A 16303-nucleotide genomic window follows, 5' to 3' on the forward strand; every position below is an offset into this window, starting at 1 on the left:
CTATGTATGCGTGAGGGTGTGAGGTGTGTGAGAAATCTCTGTTAATGTTGTGAATCTACAACCACTCTAAAAAGTAAAGTTAAAGAGAAAAAGAGAAAAAGAAAGAAGGAGGAAGGATGGAGGGCAGGAAGGAAGGGAGGGAGGGAGGAAGGTAGGGAAGGAGGGAGGAAAGGAAGGAAGGAAGGAAGGAAGGAAGGAAGGAAGGAAGGAAGGAAAAGGAAAGGAAAGGAAAGGAAAGAAAGGAAGAAAGATGGAACAAAGCCATAAATGAGCCAAAAATAACTTTTGTCATAGGCCACTGGGGATGGGAAGTTAGTGGCCTAGACAACTAAAGACTATTAGGTAGGGATGAAGGTGAAATTCTAATAATCTGAACAACTAGGGCCTTCAGATCTACTCCAAGTTTTAAGAAGTCCAAACTAGAATGCAGGGGAGTGGTTCATGCAAGAAAGATGTGGGGGAATGCCAACCAGCTGACTCAGATCAGGCTCAAAGAAAAGGCTTTGGCCCTACATCAAAAGACTGGTGAATTAATATATAGCAATAGGATTTTAAGTTAAAATGGAATATTTAGATCCTTTTGTAGTTCACAAGGGCGATGATTGAGTGTCCGTGCTCTTATGTGAGATGTGCCTCCCTCAAACCTTGTTAGGACATCAGCACATTACCCGTCTGATGTGAAAAAAGAAAAAAGAAAAAGAATATTTAAACGTTGTATTTTTTAAATCATTTCCTGCTTCAATGGACTTTTTCGATAAACTTACCAAAAACTCATCTGATCAGATCGGATAAAAGAGCCCCTACTGTAATTTCTTTTTAAATTGAAAACAGGGAGGGGATGGTGCAGTTCTTAATTATTTACCGATTTCTGTTTCATCTCTCTAACTAATCTTAGCACTGCACTTTACAGGTTATAAAGCACTTTCAAGTCTATTTATTCCCTTGCGTTCTCACAACTCTGGGCAGCAAGCACTGTTACCCTCGTTCTCCAGGTAGGGAAACTGAGGCTCAGAGAATGGAATAAAGGTTCAAAGTAAGGCATTTGAGGGAGGCAGGTACACGGACCGACTGGGAGAAGTGCCTAACTACCTCCAGGGCATTGTGTTAGCAAAAGAATGGGAATAATAGCACAAGCCCTTCCCAGCTAAGGAGGAGGTGCCCTGGGGTAGGCTTAGGAGGTAAGGAATAGAGACTAAGACGTGACTGTGTCTGGATCCTGGCACACAGTAGGCCCTCAGGAAATAGTTGTGTTTCGAGGGCAAAATGAGGAGTGAATGAAGGAATAAATGAATGAAGTGAGAAACTTGGAGCCAGGCCCCTTCTCTCTCTGGACTCGGTTTCGCCCTCTTTAAGGAGTTGAAAGCTAACATTCTCCTTAGGAAAATAGACAGACATACATAATTTTATACCCTTTTTCGGGATGTTCATAGACCATCCTTCTGAACATCCACTATGGATCCCTTAGTAGAGGGTGATCCATGGAACCCTGAGAGGGGATCCTTTGAATTCAAGGATCTGAAGTTTCTTCCAGCTATGATGTTAATAGTTGTAATGCTAACAACAACAACAGTAGTAATAGGAAGTTTTTGGCTCTGACTCTGGACCAGGCACTATGCTAACAGATTTACTTTATTTAATCTTGTCACAGCCCTATGATGAAGCCATTATTAGTATCATCTCTGTTTTTCAGATGAAGAAATTGAGGCTTAGAGGGACTAAACTTGCTCAGGTCACACAGACAGAAAGTAGGGTCCTTGGTTTCCAGCTGAGCCCTGTGGACACCAGACCTCGGACATTCTCCTACCTCCATTCTAGAGAAGTATAATCATAATCCATGTGACTCTTTCAGGCCAAACTCAGGCTATATTTCGAGAATGTATTATAATGCTGGCAACCACTCATTCATTCAAACATTCATTCAACAATCATGTTTGAACACCTTCTATGTGCCAGGCACAGACTGGCTAATGGGGGCTCATGCTGATCATAGTCCTTGCCTTCAAGCAGCCCAGTTTATTGAATTGTTCCTCTGAGGCCTCCCGTACCAGATTCATGGTATTGTGAGAAACGCTCACAATAAAAACTGGGACACAGGACTTGAGCAGTAAAACGAGGCCTTTATTCACGAGTCTGCAGAGCCGGGCGCACCCTCACAGCCAGGAGAATGTGCGCGCCAAGTAGACAAAGGAAACTGATTTTATAGTCTTAGCTTCCCCACCCTGAAATTGCCACCCTAAAGTGATTATCTTTTCCACCCTGAAATTGCCACCCTAAAGTGATTATCTTCTTTGCCCTAAAGTGAGAGCGATTAGCTTCCCCGCCCTAACGCAATTAGCTCCCCCTCCCCTCTCCTTCCCCGTTTCCCCATTACTGGTTACTCCGGAGTTACAATCTAACACGGTTATCTAAATGCCCCTTCTGTGGTTTGTAGATATGCCAGTGATGTCAGCTCCCTTCTCAGAGACCCTCTAATTACATTTGCCCTTAAGACCCTTTAATTACATTTGCCCTTTGTTACTAATGACTTTTCACTGGTTTGAGAGTCACTATGTCCTTGTTTCTAACAATTCCCCCCTGTCTCTTTTGGAAAATTGACTACTCAAACCATTCTATTTATCCCTTCAAATTTAAGGGGGATTTCTCAACTTTCTTCCTTATAGTTAGGATTCCCTTTGGTCTCTTGGAGGAGGAGATTATGAAAAGTTGCTGGCATTTTTTTAGTTAGTGCAGTCTCAATTAGCCTTTGAACCAAACCTCTGACGCATGGAATAATACAACAGCCTAAAGCTGTGAGGACACCTGCTACCACTACAAGGGATACCACAGCTGATGAGATCATTCCTTTCCAGTTGCCAAACCAGTTTTCTGACCATCCTGTTATGGGATTATCAATACCTGAGTTTTCTGCCAGCTTATTTGCTAAGATAGTTAGTCCCTGCAGGGCCTTAGTGATAGATCCATCAGGGGCTGTATTATTAGGGATAAAGGTGCAACACTGCCCCCCAAGCATTACACATACACCTCCCTTTTCTGCCAGCATCATATCCAGTGCCATCCTGTTCTCCCAAGCCACTCAACTGGTGGCATTTAATAAATTAATCAACAGAAGAGCACTGACTCAAACCCTGCTGCTATTTGATTTCTAGCTTTAAACTCATTTGGAACTCCTCTGGGGACCCCAATTGCGTCAATATAGATATGAGGATCAAAGGATCCACCAGGCACCACTGACCTCTTTTCCCTAACAGGGGCAGTCTAGTCTGGACCAGTTTTGGAAATGCTAGGGTAAATGGGATAGCCAATTGAACCAGGGCACAGGTTCCACTCCACCTGTCAGGTAGGATTTTCCAGAGACTCCTTTGCCCACAATACCACCAGACATCTGCTCTGGGGACTTGGAGGGGAATATAGTCGCCGGCCCCACTGTGAAGGTGGCTCGCATTTCTGGTATGAGTGCATGTTCGGAGTTCTTCTGCAGGGGTACCCGAATTCGCTTCCCACCTAGAGAGGCAAGAAGAGTCATTCATGGGCCCCACTGAGTATGAAGGGAGGGATTGAGTCCCATTACTCCTTATAGAGGGAAGAGGAGAGACAAGCTTCTGCAAGTCCCATTTCCCCATGCATTCTCATCCTGGTAGAGAGCGAGCATACAGGCGATTCCCGAGGGGTCAGAGTCCCAGCCTAGTGGAAATGGTACGACCTGTGCCTGGGGTCTCCCTGTGGTACAAGCATAACAGTTGCTTTTATTCAGGGAATTAACAGCAAATTTGACCCATTCTACCCAAGCATTTGCGTCTCCGTACCCAGTCTCTATCTCTAAGGTCTGTCTGAGATCTAATACCTTAAAAACTTTTACCTTGGCTGGATTATTCTGGAGTCTTTTCTGAGGTGTAGCTGAGAGAAGTTAGATTTTCTAGGGAAGGAGGAGTTGTCACTAAGTGAAGACCTAGCCATCCTACTGGATCTATGCCAGATACATCCACTCCTAAGCCATAAACTCTGGTAGCCACATGGGGTTTCTGACTTAAGGCTTGTGGCTGGTTAAGTGTTAGAAGAGGGTTGCACTGGAGAGGCTGGCAGTTTGGGGAAGGAGCACTTTGGTGAAAGTTATTTTAAGCAAAAGAGAGACCAGTTTTAAAATGAAGCCCATTGACCAACCCATACTTCGCCAACCCAACCACTTAGTTCAGCCAAACTGTTGAGTCTCAGGAGGCAGCAATGCAGATGGGCTTCTTAAGTGCGGCTTGTATGTACAGACAACCACTCAGGAAATTAGATCATAGGCTTATGCCCTATGAAAACAGAAAGACACACACATGTTAATTCACACAACACAATTCACAAACCAGTGTTTAAATTTGCAAGACTGTCTTATTGGGAAGATATCCAGTTGCAAGGCATTTGATATTCTTCTTGCCTGTAAATTAAGCATTGTTGATGTCACAGACCTGTTTTAACTTTCGAATGAAAACAAACTTTGAATTAAAATGAACTTTATAGACACAGTTAGCTGCACTAGTTTATAGTCTACCACTGAGCATTGTGATCTTCCTCAAATCATGATTTTTCTCCCTAAGATTACCCTCCTCGTTATTAAAGGGACTGCATTAAGTCCAGTTTTAATTTAGCCTGTTCATTTGCATAAATACAACAAGAGCAGCCATTGATAGCATAAATCTTTTAAGTCTGCTTTGCTGGAACTTACACAAGGAACCTTCAGGATTACCTTTAGTCTGCCCTCTGGGCACAGAAGCTGAGCCACATACCTGCCATCTGGCCTTGCCTGTAAAACCCATGCTTTTTACAAGTTCTTCAAGCTTTCCATTGTGCCTAAACTTTCCTCCTAGCCATTTATCAGGGAAGCAACCTTTGTTTCTTCCCTAGAAAGATTGCCATGGACCGCACAACCACCCAAGGTGCTAGGCCTTTCCCTCATGGGCTTGCATTAGCCTAGGCATGCCTCCTTCAGGCATGACATTCCAGTCAAAGCCTCGGCTGACATAAACCACCATTAGCAACTGGTCTTATTAGTTTTATGCAAAGGAACCTTATGCCACTTCTTACTTCTTTACAATGCCAAATACTGGAGGGTTCCGGTAGGGAGAAAAATATAAAGGCGTGAAGGAAAATCCTTGTCCTTCAAAACTGCATTTCCATGCATTATACCTTCTATTACTAAAACCATACAATTTCTTCTCAAAACCTTTATAAATTTCTAACCAACCTTTTTATTTACATGCCTTACACCTTTCCTGGTTCCCTTTCTTTCATGTGAAGTTTTAAAATTTCCCTGGGAAACCTCAATTCTTCCTTTCAGAGCATAAACAGAACACAAGCAGCTGAGGTTTTCTTTTCCCAGGTTTAAAGCTTCCATAACTTTCTTTATTATAATTACAACTTTCTTCAGACCTTCTGCAACATTCACAAACTTTCTAAATACCCTTTACTGCTTTAGATTTAACCATAACCTGCTTCTAATCCTTGTTCTTTTCCACACTGTGAAAGACTATACTCAAACTCAGTATCTGGCAGCTAAAAGTTCCTAGATTTGCAGAGATATTCTGCAGCTTTTTGAAGTTCCTGCTTCTCCTCCTCTCTTCTAACATACGCTTTCTGAGCTTTCCTGAAGAGTTTTTCAGTTGCTTTAATTGGCCCATTCACTTACTTTTTGCAATTTCTTACAAATATTTGGCCAGTTTCTGTTACAATGGTGACTTTTAAGAGTCCCTGTCCCACAGCATTCTCTGGATTTAGACCAGAATACTTCCTCATTTTGTCCCTGAGCTTCTGCAGGGATCTGATGGAGCTGTATTTCGAATGCCTTGGAGACATTCTGTGCATGGGGAACGGACTCCTTGATTTCCCTGATGACGAAGCTCCTAAAGTCTTTCATTTGAGCCCTAGCCTCCGGCCTGTTATCCCAATCAGGGTCTATACTGGGAAATTTCTGTTAGGCCGGGACAATTTCCTGACCGGGGGGATGTTCCTTTTCCCATATCCTCATAGCAGCCCGTCTGATCACTCCCTTCTCTTCCCCACTGAAGATGTCTAGTATAGACATTAATTCTGTCCACATGTATATGCTGGGTCCGGGGAACTGATCTAATTATTCTGCCAGTCCAAGGGGGTCCTTTACCAAGCGCTTCATATTGCGTTTGAAGTTTCTAACTTCAGTGCTTGTTGAAGGAGCATTTGACATATCTAATATGTCCTGGACCCATGGAGACCTCCCTAAGGGGAAACCGGCTGCTCTGAGGGAACGGGGAAGTTCTTTAGGTCTTGCTTACATTGTTTCAATTCCTTTCTTAATTTAGGTAAGTTGCCACCAGCGCCGTAGGTGTCATGGGGGTGGATACTGGTGGGGTATCTGCTAGGTGTTCCTGGCCTCTTCCGTCTGTACTGTCTGTCCACGGTGCCTCTGCCCAGTTGGCTGCCGGCTGGCCAGGGCTATAAGGCAATGGGAGACAGGACAGAGGGTCCCAGGCCTCATCTTTTTCTTTTTTACAGGGAAGAGACCTGCGGATCTGCTGGTAGGTGGTGATCAGCAGAGAGTATATTCCCTCTCTTCCTTAAAGGCTGATGCCTGGCCCTGGCTTTTGTGGCCCAGTGGACCAAGCACCAGCCCGCGAACCAAGTGTCGCCGGTTCAACTCCCAGTCAGGGCACACGACCAGGCCACACGCCAGGTCCCCAACTGGGGGCACGAGCGAGAGGCAACCACACAGCGATGCCCCTCTCTTCTTTCTCCAAAAACAAGCAAACAAACAAACAATCCAAAAAAGCTGAACACACATATAAGACCAGGGCTTGACAAACCCAACATTCATCAGACCCAAATCGGGGCTAGAAGACAGATTTCCCCTAAATGGGTTCCTTTGGCCAAAGGAAACAATAATTTATCATTGTCTGTTCTTCCTTACTTTTGGTCCCCACCCCTAGGCCTAAAATTTCCATTTCCCATCCTCAGCTGATTCCCGTGGCTGAATCCGGCTGTGTTCTCAACCTAACGGACCCAGCAGAGGGGCACTCCACACTCGCTTACTTGCACACAGACCGAGATGCTTCGTTCATCTCCGGCCGCTTCCCTCACAGGACAATGGACCCAGCGGAGGTGCACTCCGGCCGTTCCCTCACGGGAGAACGGACCCAGCGGAGGTGCACTCCGGCCATTTCCTCACAGGACAACGGACCCAGCGGAGGAGCACTCCGGCCGTTCCCTCACAGGAGAACGGACCCAGCGGAGGTGCACTCCGGCCGTTTCCTTCACGGGACAACGGACCCAGCGGAGGTGCCTTCCGGCCGTTCCCTCACGGGAGAACGGACCCAGCGGAAGAGCACTCCGGCCGTTTCCCTCACGGGAGGACGGACCCAGCGGAGATGCACTCCGGCCGTTTCCCTTACGGGACAACGGACCCAGCGGAGGTGCACTCCGGCCGTCTCCCTCACGGGACAGCGGACCCAGCGGAGAGGCACTCCACACTCGTACCAGCCACACACACACAACTCGTACCAGCCACACGCACAACTCGTACCAGCCACACGCACAATCAGCTTCCCGAGGATGCCCAACCACCAAGGCAGTACTTAAGTCCAATTTTCCTACCTTGGCCCGTGCACGAGGTTGCCTGGTTGCCGCGGTGTTTGCTTTTGTTTCCCCCTGCGTCGATCCACTGCTGTCCCAACAAGAAGTCTCGGGTCGTTTCCGGACACTGAGGCGGGTGGGCCCTGGGTCAAGCGGGCCACCCAAAAGCGGGTAGGACGCGTCTCCCCACCTTGGCTCAGAGCCCTTCCCGCACACAGGCGGAGGATCCCGGACGAGCCCCCAAATTGTGAGAAACGCTCACAATAAAAACTGGGACACAGGACTTGAGCAGTAAAACGAGGCCTTTATTCACGAGTCTGCAGAGCCGGGCGCACCCTCACAGCCAGGAGAATGTGCGCGCCAAGTAGACAAAGGAAACTGATTTTATAGTCTTAGCTTCCCCACCCTGAAATTGCCACCCTAAAGTGATTATCTTTTCCACCCTGAAATTGCCACCCTAAAGTGATTATCTTCTTTGCCCTAAAGTGAGAGCGATTAGCTTCCCCGCCCTAACGCAATTAGCTCCCCCTCCCCTCTCCTTCCCCGTTTCCCCATTACTGGTTACTCCGGAGTTACAATCTAACACGGTTATCTAAATGCCCCTTCTGTGGTTTGTAGATATGCCAGTGATGTCAGCTCCCTTCTCAGAGACCCTCTAATTACATTTGCCCTTAAGACCCTTTAATTACATTTGCCCTTTGTTACTAATGACTTTTCACTGGTTTGAGAGTCACTATGTCCTTGTTTCTAACAGTATGAGCTGTTACAATACAGATTCTCAGGTCCTACTCCAGACCCAGAATCAGACACTCTGAGGTTGGAGCCTGGGAACCTGTCTTTTATAAGCTTCCCAGGGGACTTATAGATACTGAGGTGTGGGAACCCCTGGGTGGAGGGTGAAGTGACCTAGACAAGCAAAAAAGCAATTTTTGCATGCGCACAAAAAAGTGTTCTATACTGATTTTGGGGTTACCAGGGAAGGCTTCTTGGAGGATGTGACTTTTAAGATGAGACCTGAGAGGTGAGTAGAAGTGAGACTTGAGAGGTGAGTAGAAGTGAACAGGCCAAGAATAAGAGGAAGAGACACAGCCAAGATGAAGCCAGTCTCTACCCTTAGGGAGTTCACTGTAGGGGGAGTGAGGGCAGGGGACAGGGTGCAGGCGGGGGGCAGCAACAAAACAGAATGATGCACCCAGGTTAGCAAGAGGCCCCTGAAGCAGCCTGGGGGATCGGGGGCACTCCGAGTTTTCCAGTGCTTTCTCAGATATAAGCTTCGGCTTCATCCCGTCTTGGATAAAGACAATGGGTGTGGAAGGGAATCAGGGCTGGCTGGGAGGAGGTGCTGTCTCCCAGGATGTTAGAAGCCTGTTAGAAGCCTCTTATCAGACCATTAATGGTGGGCGGAAGTGCAATCCTCACTCCTCTAATCTGGATGCTGTTTTCACCTTCATTTTCAATGCTAAATCTTTGTTTGTTTGAACTAAGTCCTGCTATCTGGAGTCCTTAGTGCCTGCAGTAAATGGTGACATTTGAATAAATGGAGGGGAATTGCTTTGTAATGAGATCTGGAGAACACCTGTTTCTTAGATCCATCCTATCACAGAGGAATCTCAGGAGCTCTTCCTTCTTGGAATGACCCTCACAGCCACCTTGGTTGGTAGTAGGACTCTGGCCAGCCTGGATTCAAATCCCCTGCCAGCCACTTTCTGTCCCCTTCCCATGAACATCCTCCCCTGACCAAAGAGGCTAATGATAGTACTTACCATATCCAATGAACTGTTTGGAGAATGGAATCAGTTTTCCAATGAAATGCTTAGAAGAGTGCCTGGCGCACAGCAGGACTTCAGAAAATGTTGGGTATGACCACCTGACTCACCTCCCCAGGCTGGCCAGCTCCCAGCCTGGGCTGCGCGAGTATCTCCTCCAGAGGCTCACCATCAAGCAGGTTAGGAGCCTTTGGAGCACAGAGGCCTTTGAGGGGTCCCTGTGCAGCCCCCTGGTGTCTGGCCTCTCCCTAAAACAACTAGGCACCCTTTTAACCATCCTGGAGCCCTCCTCTCCCATGCACTGGAGCAAATGGAAACAATAAAGCTTTTTGCAGAAAAGAAAAGAAAAGGAAAGGAAAGACTAGAAAAAGGAAGGGAAGGGAAGGGAAGGGCAGGGAAGGAAAGGGAAGGGAAGGGAAGGGAAGGAAAGGGAAGGGAAGGAAAAAGGAAATGCTGGGTATTTTTCAGGCCCCAGAAAGAGTGCAAAGTGTTGAAGATACAACAACAAAAGAGAAATTAAGTGTTCTAATGGAACTTATACTTTAATGAGAGAGATAAATAACAAAGTAAATTAAAGAGAAACAACAACACAGATTATGATTTGTGCTACTGAAAAGGATGAGCCCTGGTTGGGGTGGCTCAGTGGATTGAGCACCAGCCTGCAAATCAAAGGATCACTGGTTCAATTCCTTCTCAGAGCCCATGCCTGGGTTGTGGGCCAGGTCCCGCTGGAGGTGTGTGAGAGGCAACCACACATTGATGTTTCTCTCTCTCTCTCTCTCTCTCTCTTTCTCCCTCCCTTCCCCTGTCTCTAAAAATAAATAAATTAAATTAAATTTAATTTAATTTAAAAGTATGATACTTGATATAAAGAAGGGCTCCTTTAGAGAGAGTGAGCAGGGAAAGCCCTTCCAAGAAGGATGGTATTTAAGGGGAACCACACTACATGACAAGCAGGGGGGAAGAGGGTTCCAGGCAAGGGCACAGCAGTTGCAAAGGCCCTGAGGTGAGAATGAGGTTGGCTTGCTCAAGGAACTAACAGGAAGCCAGTACGGCTGGAGTGTGATCCTATTTTTACTGTCTCTATGTTACAGATGAAGAAAAGAAGCTTCGAGAAAGCAAGTGACTTGCGCAGTGGCACACGGGAAGTGTTGGAGGCAACTTTTGAACCTGAATGTGGTCTGACTAGGAATTGTATCGTATGTTTTAATTTCACCATTTTGCATCAGGGTTCAAGCTCACTTAATGTTCATGAACTTGAATGGAGACCTTAAGTCTGATTTAAGCCTGAGAACAGTCTCTTTCACTGGAGAGGTTTTAACAGGCCTCCTCTCCACCCAAGTCATTTGTACCGACGTCTGCCAATTTCAACACAGCTAATGTATAGTGTTGGGATCAATTCTATGTGCATAAGTGGTGGTGGGGTGGAGGTTAGAAATTAGGGAGAGAAACTGACTGTCCAAGGTCAGGCTCACAGGCAGGCCAGCCCCCCTTTTCTTCCTCTCCTGCAAAGTCTACAAATGAAAACAAGGTTACAGGTGCCATTTAAATCTGCAATAGTTCTGAAGGGTGGGCCCATGGGGGACTAAGACCTTCTACGTTATTTGTCCCTGAAGTTTTTACAGGCCTTTTTTTTCTTTTTTTGGCATCAGAAGAACAACAGCAGCAAAATAACAATAAAAATATTTAATGTAAAAAAAATTAAACAATTAGTATTTATTATTGTGCAGCCTGTCATGGGAAATGCAGACATAAGGGTGTAGTGATTGCCTGGATGAAGTTTAGGATATAATCATGAAGTGCATAGAGTTGTTAGATAAAAACAGAAGACATGACATTATACTGGATGTGTAATAATTTAAAGAAGCAGAATTACCTTGTTTAAAAAATAGTGATTAAGTATCCGGTTTGTATAACTAACAGCATTGGGATATGGGAGTAAGCAAGACAAGGTACCGCTCTGATGGAGTTCCCAGGTAACTTAGAAGTTAGTGAAATGATGAGTGGGAAGAGCATTCAGGGGGAAACAGCATGAGCAAAGGCCCTGAGGTTGGAAGCGGCTTGACATATTTCAGAAACAGAAGGCTGTACAAAGGACGAATGAGACTTTCTTAGTAAAAATGGTGGTGACAGGCTGCGATTGTACCCTCTAGGACCTTAGAGATCAGAGTAAGGCGTTTGGGTTTTATCCTAAGGGAACAGGCAGCCATTAGAGGTTTGCAAAGAGGAGTGAGTGGTGGGAGGGTAGATTTGCACTGTAGAAGGATTGCCCCGGCTGCTGTGCCAATAGATTAGAGATGGCGATGCTGTAAGGAGAGCAACCAGCCTGGAGGCTACTGCAGTCATCCAAGGCAGAGAGAATAGTGGCCATGACTGAGCAGGGATGGAGAAGATTAGACAGACATTTCAAGGTAAAATCCACTCGATGGTTGATTGAATGTGAGAATAAAAGTGGAAACAATGAGAAAAACTGACTCCCAGTTTGTTAGCTTGGGGACTCGGTGGCGCCATTATAAGGCCACCTACCCAAGGACAAGAGATGCCGGGAATTAATGACCTAGTTTGGAGAGCCAGGCATGGAGACAACCATCCATCTCACATAGTACAATGAAATGTGCTAAACAGAGGTGGGTTAAGGTCGGTTGAGGCCCCGGCACAGAAGAAAATATTGGGCCCCTTAAAAAAAAGACAGAGACAGGGAAAATAAAAATACATGTTAACCATATTTTTAAATAAATAAAAAATATTATGTACTATTAATGTTTTATTTCCAATAAAATTTGAATATATGTATAATATAATTAATAATAGCATAATAATAATCACAAAGTTTTGAACTAGTAGTTGAACATAAAAGTGTAAAGTTCGGGTTTTGTGGGGTCCTTCAGAAGTTGGGGCCCAGGGCGTGTGCCCGGTGCACCCGCCATTAAATCTGCCTCTGGTGCTAAAACAGAGATGCTGACAGGACTCTGGGGGCAGAGGGCATGGAGGGATAGATTCTGGCTGGGGACCCTCAAAAGGTGAAGCTATCACAATAGATGGAGGAGTTGGAGAGATGCTGGAGAAGATGACGACATGATACAGGGTTTGGAGAAGACCTTATGTGGTTGACACATAAAGTGGGTGAAGGTGCCCCTGGGACGCCCTACATGCCGATCCAAGGAGTCAGTGAAGCTACTTCCATTCTAGGGGAAGAAAAAACTTAGCCCTTCCTATATTTTAGACAATCAGTGGCAAGTGTGTGAGAGGCAGTAGAGCAGGTGTTCGTCTCTGCAAGAAATATCTACAGAAGGTTCAGCAGGAAACTCTAGTATGGTAATCTTCGGAGTAAAACTGGGCAGCTGGAGGGTGGGATTGTGAAGCTTTTCCTTCCTTAACTCTGTGTGTGTGTGTGTGTGTGTGTGTGTAACTTAAACCACATAGATGTGTTACCTAGTCAATACTTTAATACTTAAATAACTATTATGAAAAAATGTACTAGTTGAGAGCAAAGACTTTGGGGTCATTCAACATGCATTTGAACCTTGACTCTGTCAGGCTTGTCTCTAGTTGTGTCGATTATTGCCTCGCTGAGGCTCAGTTTCTGCATCGGTAAAATGGCATAACTTTGTGGGTTGTTGGAAGTGTGGGGCTTTTTTGTTCTGTTTTGTTTTTCTGCTTGTTTTTTGGGGGGAGGGGAGGAGAAAGGGAGAAAGAGAGGGAGGGAAACATCAACCGCCTTCTTGGACCTGCCATGCCGGATGGGGGATTGAACCAGTGACCTTTCGCTTCGGAGGTCAATGCCCAACCAACTGAGCCATGCCGGCCAGCCAGGGCTGAAAGGTTTAAGTGAGATAATATATGTCAAGTGTCCGCACTGCAATAAGGATAGGCTAAGTAAGAACTATTAGTATTAATAATTAATAATGGGTAGTGGATGGGCACACCCTCCAAGGTCTCAGCTTGACACACAAGGGTGGGTCAAGGGAAGGGACTTAGAATCAGACACAGCTGAGATCTGTTTCTCCAGGCGGGCACGACCTCGCTAAGCCATAATGGCCCTCCTGTGCAAAATCGGCTGGGGGCAGTTAGTCAATTGCCAAGCTCATTGCCCTGTGAGTTATGTTATGAAGATAAATATTTTGAAGACGGCCTCTCTCTCTTTGTCTCCCTGGCCCAGGTAGCCTTTCAGTCTCTCCTCTCTGCTCCCCACTGGGGGGGTGGGGAGGTGGAAGGTAGGGTCGTGGAGGGTGGATTATCTAACAAGCACAGTTAAAGAAAAAGAACATGGAGATTATTTTTCCCTATCAGTAAGAGAGTATTTCTCTTCTTGTTCTAATCCAGGGAAGATTCAGAAGTCTCAGAGGCAAGGCCTTAACAAGGAGTCCCTGAGGCCCGGCCTGACTCCCTCTATTCCCCTCGCAGGTTTCACCCCCTCCCTCCTTCAAGGACCCTAAGACCAGACAGCCACGTTGAAGGTCGCAGGCATGACTCATCTCTGGCCAGACTTGTGGGCGGCGCCCGCATATGTGGAGCCTGCCACCCACAGGGAGAGAGTAGTACTGCAGGTGCGGGTGCTGGGGACGCCCCCATGCAGTCCAGTCACCTTTCGGTCAATGTTGACTGTGCCTTTTCCGCGCCCGGCGGGAGAGGTCCCTGTCCTGATGGGGCTTACAGTTTAATGGGACAAGTAGCAGCAACGGAAGTAGTGGTAGCAACTTCATAATCTGCTTTCTGATGAATGCCTTTGTTCTTATAACACAAGTAATATATATTCATTGTAGAAAATTAAAAAAGAAAATTAAAACACAGACATAACTTCTGTTAACACAAGAGTATAACCCTTACAGTATTTTTCTATGCATTTTACAAAAATGAAAATATACATGTCATAATATTTTGTAGCATGCTTTGTTGTGTTTAACAGCTTTACTGAGATACATTTCTCATACTAAACACTTGCTTTGTTTTTAACTTAATGTAACAGTAGATGATGGATAATAACATGATATGAATTGCCGCTATTTGCTGAACAAGGTGCTAAGTGTTTTTACACACATCATCACATTCAGTACTTCCAACAGTCTTATTAGGTAAGTGCTATGATTTTCCCCATTATCTGATGATGAGGCAAAGAATCTTTATACCAAAAACAATGCAGGTGACGCCATAGGATATAAAAATTTATTATAGGGTAATTTACTTACAGGAATATAGGGTTGGAGCAGACAGACAATCTAGCAATTCTGCACAAATTAGTCTCCACTACCAATCCCCTGTGACAGAATTTTTAAAAAATTTATTTTAGAGAGAGAGAGAAACATCGATTTGTTGTTCCACTTATTTATACATTCATTGGTTGATTCTTGTATGTGTCCTGACAGGGGATTGAACCTGAAACCTTGGCGGATTGGGATGAATCTCTAACCAAATGAGCTACTTGGCCAGGGCATTTTTTAAAAAATAGAATAACTTAGATACTAATGATCGACAAAACAAAGGGACAAAGAATGCAGCACGTGCCAGGTGCCATACTTCCTGGTGGTCTTGTGGTGGATGATTATAACCAATAACACCATTAATTTGATATTTACCTCAGTTGTCATGCCACTCCCCCAATTACTAACAAAAATATTTATGGCAACATTTTATGGAACACAGATAATCATCAACTAGAAGGCTTTCATATGCCTGTTAAGGACAGTGAAGTTGGTAAAAGGTCACAGAATGAAAACTTAAAGATGGAAGAAAACTGGGAAAACAAACATGGAGTTAGCTTTGCTCACATCTATATCTACACAACCATTCTTCAGATGAAGAAACTGAGGCACAGGAAGGTAAGTGATTTGTCCAGCAAAACTAGCAGAGCCACCATTTTAATCCAGCTTTGTCTAAGAGACTGAGTTCTTAACTATTTATTATGCGTTCTCTGTGCCAGGCTGCTTGGGAATTTAGAGGAATCTGAAAAAAAAAAAAAGTGTGTGTGGAAGGGAATCTCCAGGATCTCAGAGTGGAAACTGAAGAAGAAGAAGAAGAAGAAAAAAAAAGGAATAGTTCTCATACAAGGTATAGTGAGGTTAAACATCACCAGGGACCCAGAGGCAAGGGGGCACAGCGTAACCAGGAAGGGCTGCCTGTAAGAGGTGAGGGCTAGGTGAGGTGTGTGCAGACCGAGATGGGCAGCAGGGTGGGAAGGGCATTTCCAACCAAGAGCGACCAGCCTGAGCAAAGCCTCAGGTCTAGACAAGTATATGAACATTAATAGGAACCAGAAAGGAAAAATAATTGAGCATCAAGTTGTATGATGTTAGATAGATGGATGATGCCTGGGGTCTGTCCTTCAAAAACTGACACTCAGCTAGGACAAAGGTATGGGTAAACTGTAGAAATAAATAATAGTCACCCTACACTATGCACTCTTCACATGCCAGATTCTCTACCTGTACTATACTGGTATCACCTATCACTCCTGTAGGGAGGACTAGGGCCAGGAGACACAATTCAGGAGGTTCAGCATCCAGGCCTAGCGCTCTAACCTGCACAGCTATGCTATTCTGCCTGCTTTGAATGCCCCCATCCCGCACCAGAGAAACAGACTGTCACACCCAGCCCCCTATGCAAGCCTAGGTGAGCTGCAGCCAGGGAGCATTTGAAATGCAAAGCTGATCACTTCTTTCCTTGCTTAAAAACAAATTCTTCAGACCCTGAATATAAAATCCTAATTCAGTTTGGCCTGCAGGGCCCTTTAAATTCTTGCTTCCTGCTCTGGCTGGTGTGGCTCAGTGGATTTTGAACGCCAGCCTGCAAACCAAAGGGTTGCTGGTTCAATTCCCAGTCAGGGCACATACCTGGGTTGCAGGCCAGGTCCCCAGTTTGGGGTGTGTGAGAGGCAACCACACATTGATGTTTCTTTCTCTCTCTTTCTCCCACTTTCTCCACTCTCTAAAAATAAGTGAAAAAAATCTTAAAAACAAAAA

The 16303-nt window shown here is 45.4% G+C and overlaps 1 non-coding gene across 1 annotated transcript; it reads left to right on the forward strand.

Annotated features, from left to right (window-relative positions):
* Positions 1-574: 574 nt before the first annotated feature.
* LOC149996899 (small nucleolar RNA U13) lies at positions 575-678 on the forward strand. The gene has a single exon (XR_016507355.1). It is a non-coding gene; the product is annotated as a small nucleolar RNA U13 (small nucleolar RNA).
* The last annotated feature ends 15625 nt before the right edge of the window (positions 679-16303 follow it).

The sequence above is a fragment of the Furipterus horrens genome, unplaced genomic scaffold (genome assembly GCF_987537825.1).
Source record: "Furipterus horrens unplaced genomic scaffold, mFurHor1.1.pri manual_scaffold_11, whole genome shotgun sequence".
Lineage (NCBI taxonomy): Eukaryota > Metazoa > Chordata > Mammalia > Chiroptera > Furipteridae > Furipterus > Furipterus horrens.